The following is a 6,203-nucleotide window of genomic DNA, read 5'->3' on the forward strand; positions in this document are numbered from 1 at the left end:
AATTTGCTATCCACTAAGTGGCTTACAAGGATTCGTTGGCTTGCTATCCATCTAAGGATTGGCTAGGGCATCCCACCTTGTAGTTGACCTTCACTGGGATTGGCTAGGGGGCCCAGTCCAATCTGACCTTTACCTAGATTGGTTAGGTAAATTGAAAAGGAGTACACGGGCTAGCCAATAAAAAACCTGGAACTTGAAGGCAGAACTATCCTGATTGAGAAGGGTGTGCCCGAGAGTCACCCTGAGAAAGACCTGTTTCAGTGAGGAACTTATTTGAAACTACGCTGCTTGAGGAAGGGAGAGATGCACTCTCTGCTTCAGAGACCTTCAGACCTCAACTGTATACATTTCCCTGAGTTGTATCCTCAGTTTCCTGGCATTTACCCTGAGTTGCCTCCAAATTGCATCCTGTTTTGTCTGCAATGTTACCCTAATAAACCACTTAACTGTTGAGTATAGCCTGTGAGTTCTTATGAGTTCTTTGGGACATTTGCAGTAAATTATCAAACCCAGCAGAGACATAGAGGGTGAAATGATGGCAAAGTGGGAAAGCAGAGGTATATTTGACCTCTGCTTCATAACAACCAGCATTACATTCATTCTGGCTCATGATGTTGTCCTTACAGGTGGCATAGCTTCCAGCAACATAGCAATGTGCAAGACACCACAGTATGACAAACTGACAGACTCCGGAAGAGAAGATGCATAGGAAAAAATTTAATTCACTGCATACAATGGTACCTTGCGACAATTAGGGCTTAATTTCATCCCTGAATTTGTTGAGAAAGGTTGTTAGAGAAACACCACACCAAAGCCTCAAGCCTGGAGACAGAATAGATACAAATTGCCTCTGTAAGAAGCACATATTCTTTTAAATGAAGCCAAGAAAAGTCCCTAAAGTCTTTGAAAGAATTAGATGGAATGGTCACAAGAAAAGGAAACAAAATCACTTAGATGGAATGGTCACAAGAAAAGGAAACAAAATCACTCCACTTCAGATTCACATGACCAAAAATGAGCATGTCTCCTAATATTAAGTCTGTAGCACTGTCAATTCATTAATTTCTCCTTCTTTGCAAAAACAAGCCAACACTTTGTTGGGCACTGTATAGGCGATGGTGTTAGGGACCCACTGAAAATTCCAGCTATAAATTAGACCCAGTCTGTTGGGTCTGTAAACCATGAATGCTCATCATCAGTGCACAGAGGAGGACAGGCATACAAGATGGAATTGGGAGTGAGACAGAAACTGATGTGAGAGATATTGTGGAAATAGAATCTTCAAGAGTTAGTCATCAGCTGTGCGTGTGGAGTGAGGTAGGGGGCTAATTTGGGTGGTTGGTTTTTCTAGGCCTTAAATGGGAAATAAAGAGCCCTGGTGGTGCAACGGCTAAGTGCTCGGCTGCTAACATAAAAGTTGGGGGTTGTCTCCAGCTCTGGCTCTGGGGCTTTGAGGGGAAAAGACCTGGCAATCTGCTCCAATAAGGATTACAGCCTAGAAAATCCTACGGGGGAGTTCTCTTCTGTCACATGGGTGAATATGAGTCGGAATCAACTCAACAACACCCAACAACAACAAGCTGGAAATACATGAGGTAGAATTGAGATGTTGTAGTTGTGGTTGTCACTGTCATGTGAGGATGGAAGGTGGGGAGGTGATAATGATCAGCTCAGTGTTGGAAGGATGTGAGGTTCTAGTAAGGCATCCAAGTGAAGGTTCAGTGAGCCACTGGATAACTGTCTGGGCTTCAGGAGAGAGAGGTTACTCAGAGATACAGACCTCAGAGTTAGGAGAAGTAGGGATCAGTTGAAGCCATGGAATATGTTCACCTCACTCATGGAAGGTGTGTTTACCAAGGAGAGGAAAGGTCTACATTTTCAGTAACTTGAGAAGCACAACTGTCTTTTCCTTAACAGCATCTGTCCTGTGCATTCAAAGGATGATATAAAGGCAACCGCCAGTGAAACCCATGACCTCGACTTTGACCTGAAGAAACATTTGCTGGATTACTGCTTTAGACACCATATTCGACAGCTTTGGCACTGTTTTCTTGGCCACAACTCCCTTTTCCCCTTCAAATGCTGTAATTCTCCAGTTTTCCCAAAGCATCTGATTTCCCTGAGAGAGGTCACAAAACCATCTGTCCTCTTTGGAGATCCATTTGATTATGCTGCTTGCTGAAGGAAGAGATTAAATGGGAAGATAGGAAGATTAGCTAATAGATTTTAATATAATTGGTATCCAAATAGGCAAAGTTTTGCCGGATTCCTAACAGCTTAAAAATATTTGTATCTACTATTGCAACAGAAGAGACATCTATGATGATATGAAATTTTAAACACTGACCTCTGTCTATAAACCATAAATGTAAAAAAGTATGCATGTCAAATATTGAAATATTTACTGCAAAACATCCAAGAAAATAACGTAATTTGAAAAACAGAATTGAGTGCAGAGTAAAAATGAGAGCTCATGATATAGTTATTTTAACATAAGTAAATGGATGAAGAAAAAGTTATTAGGGGTAATATTCAAAGTTATATCAACAAATACTCTTGGCTACATTCAAAATTATATCAACGAATACTACATATAATTTTGAATATTATCCCTAATAACTTTTTCTTCATCCATGTAGTATTTTGTTGATGGAAACCCTGGTAGCGTAGTGGTTAAGAGCTACAGCTACTAACCAAAAAGTCAGCAGTTCAAATCTACCACGTGCTCCTTGAAAACTATGGGGCAGTTCTACTGTGTCCTATAGGGTCACTATGAGTTGGAAAAACTCAGGGCCAATGGGTTTGCTTTTTTTTGTTTTTACTTTGTTGATACAGAAATATTAGTCATCTGGATTAAGATAGCAGTTATTTCTAAATGCAACAAAATAATTAGCCTCAATATTTTCATAAATGTGCTGCCCTTTGAAAAGTATTCCTTGCTGCCAAACTGGAACCCAGTATGCTATCCATGGCAGTCAAGAGGCAGTAGAATTTTGTGAGAAGCTGTGCAGTATGGTGGTTAAAATGAGAGCTATAGGGTCTGACTGGCTGCATTGAAATCTCTGCTTCACTGTATGATCTTGGGTAAATCACTTAACTTCCCCAATTTTCTCATTTGTAAAGAGGAGATAATATTAGCACTTCTGGTTAAGGCCAGTATAAGGAATAAACGAGATAACATTGTGTCCCATACATAGTAAATTCTCAATAAAATTTATGAGGCGACAATGATGATGACAGAGACTTCCAGCTGCTCACCCAAATCTGTTTTCTTCTTCCTTCGTAACAGAGCTGTAGCTCTGGGTGTATGGCTGTGAGGATAGACTATATTACCAACTTGTTTTGTATCTGTTTGTGGCTGTGTGGCTAAATTCTCACCAACAAATGTAGGCAAAAGTATATGTGCCTCCTTCATGCTTTCATTCCTCTTCCGAGAGGCAGGGACCTTGACAAGCACATACATATGATGACAGTGCTCTGGGGATGATGGAGCAACAGACGGAAGGAGTCTGGGTCCCTGAATGACTCTATCGAGCAGATCGGCCCTGACCTTGGCCACTCACATCAAGACAGTTACATTAGAGAAAAAACAATTCATTTGTTCTTTAAGCCACTGCACTATTAAATCTCTTTGTTAAAACAGCTTAGCCTTGAACCTAAACAGATACAACAATGTATTATGTAGATACTGTAGTATAACAGGATGCCAAGGTGGTATAGTGGTTAAGAGTTACAGCTTCTAACAAAAAGGTAGGCAGTTCGATTCTACCAGCTGCTCCTTGGAAACTCTATGGGATAGTTCTACTCTGTCCTGTAGGGTCACTATGGGTCAGAATTGACTCGACAGCAATTAAGTTTTTTTGTTTGCTTGTTTTTATAATTGGAACTGGCTACATATTTTTTAATTTTTAAGTTCAATTTTTCTTTGGTAGTACACAGAAATAAAAAAAGCTTTTTTTATGTTAACCTTGTATTCTGAAACTATTGCTAGACTCAGTAGTTCTAGGAGCTATTTTGTAGATTCTTTGAGATTTACTACTTAGACATCTGCAAATGGAGAAAATTTTATTTCTTCCTTCCTTATCTATATGCCTTTTATTTCTTTTTCTTGTTTTATTGCATTGGCTACAACTTCTAAAATGATGTTGAATAGAAGTGGTGAGAGAGACTGCCTTGCCTTTTTCCTGATCTTAGGAGGCCTCCTCAGTATCAGTCCCCTAGCTATTGTTCTAGGCCCTGGAGTTGGTTTTGTTTTTTAGTTTTTTTAATGTTCCCTTTCCACAGCTGCACTGACTTTTCATCAGTGCCCCAAAAACAACAGTGCTTGTCGTCCATCCACCCATACATTATGACTTTTGTTCTGTAATGGAAATAGAGAATAAGGGTCTGGGTGGAGTTAAGAGTTTCTCCAACAGCAGTTGCCTTCCCCCTCTTCCAGGTCTGTACCACCAGGGACACTTTGTTAAAAGTTTTCCCGTGCTTTATCTGTGAGCACCTGGTAAGAAAAAGCTGAAAAGCATGCAAACTCCCCCAATTTCCATAGCCGCAAGGGGCTTCTCATTCTCACACCAGTGCACCATTGTCCACCACCACATCACCAACCACCCTGTTGAACTGGTCTTATTTGTATCCAGTTGCTTCTACTCCATATAAGCCAGTGCTGGTGAGATGACTGCCTTAGGATTTTGGGCTGGTTGATTGCCCTGCAACCTCAGCTTCTTGACGGGTTCAAGTAAACTCATTAATTTGCAGTTTGTGTGGCTTTTTTCATTGTAAAGATGAGAGTGACACTATTTCCTGCTTTTTACATCTTTCAAAGGAAACAATAATAACTTTTTAAAATAACAAGACAGACTTTCTCTACTACTAACACAGGGATACATTTAGAGTTGTCTCTGGTTCCCAGCTTAGCTTAGAGGAAATTTTATAATTCCCTCAAGCCTTGATTCTTACAGATGAAGGAAGAGGATGTCCTCAAATGCCTTGCAGCAGGAAATCACTTGAGTGGTACCAACCTTGACTTTCGGATGGAACAGTATATCTACAAAAGGAAAAATGATGGTATCTACACCTTAAATCTAAAAAGGACCAGGAGAAGGTTCTCTATGAATCTTAGACCATTGTTACGATAGAAAACCCAGTGACTGTCAGTGCCATATCCTCCAGGGATGCTGGCCAAAGTTCTGTACTGAAGTTTGCTGCTGTCTCAGGAGCCACCCCCTTTTGTTGGGCACTTTATTTCTGGAACTTTCTGTAATCATTCAGGCAGCTTTCCAGAAGCCTCATGTTTTGGTGGTTACTCACCCCAGAAATAACCACTGGTGTCTCCCAAAGGCATCTGGTGTTACCTGCTCACCACTTGCTCTGAGAAACACAACCCCTCTGTTTTCTGTGAACATTGCCATCTCATGGAAAGTTGAGGGAGCTCACTTAGTGGGACTGACATGATGGACACTAGACTACAAGGTCTTGCACTTGCGTGACATTCTCTCCCCTGAGCTCCCATGGGAAGTTATACCCTCTATATCTACAGGGATCCCAAAGAGATCGAAAAGAAAGAACAGACCACTGCTGAAAAGGCAGAACTAAGAAGGCATTTCAGAGAGAATGTACTGCCTGAGCGCTCAGATTTACTGCAACTCAATCCGAGGCCACCAATTAGTATGAAGGTCCTTGTGCCTATACAGCAGTTTCCTGCTGAGAAACGGAGTGCTCTGCTTGTTTCTGAAGACTGGTCTGCTACATACAGAACAGAAATAAGGCTGATGGAAAATAAATCCCAGTTTAGGAAATAGTAATGACAACAGTAACAATAATAGTATTTAAGAAGTAAGCTTAAGAGGAGTAAGCTTAGGAGAAGGAGACACATTAGAAAAGTGAAATCAAGTAAATGAAATTACATTTAATGTTTACTGAGCACTTACTATGTGCCAAATGCATTCGTATGCATTTTATCAATTCATCCTCACAAAACAAATCCAATCTAGTAAATGCTATCCCCATTAGGAGGAAACGGAGACTCAGACAGGTTAAACAACTTGCCCAAAGTTGCAGAGCCAGGAAGTGATGGAGCAGGGTTTTAACTCCCATAAAACCATGATGAGAAGGGTCGTTGGAATCCTAAGGTTTCAAAGTGCAAGAGACCTTAAAGTCCATCTTATTTAATTCCCTTATTTTGAGGGTAAAAGCTAATGTCCCAAGTC

The 6,203-nt window shown here is 40.6% G+C and overlaps 1 pseudogene; it reads left to right on the forward strand.

Moving 5' to 3' along the window:
* Positions 1-1,185: 1,185 nt before the first annotated feature.
* Positions 1,186-5,795, forward strand: LOC126077529 (40S ribosomal protein SA-like; annotated as a pseudogene).
* The last annotated feature ends 408 nt before the right edge of the window (positions 5,796-6,203 follow it).

The sequence above is a fragment of the Elephas maximus genome, chromosome 5 (assembly GCF_024166365.1).
Source record: "Elephas maximus indicus isolate mEleMax1 chromosome 5, mEleMax1 primary haplotype, whole genome shotgun sequence".
Lineage (NCBI taxonomy): Eukaryota > Metazoa > Chordata > Mammalia > Proboscidea > Elephantidae > Elephas > Elephas maximus.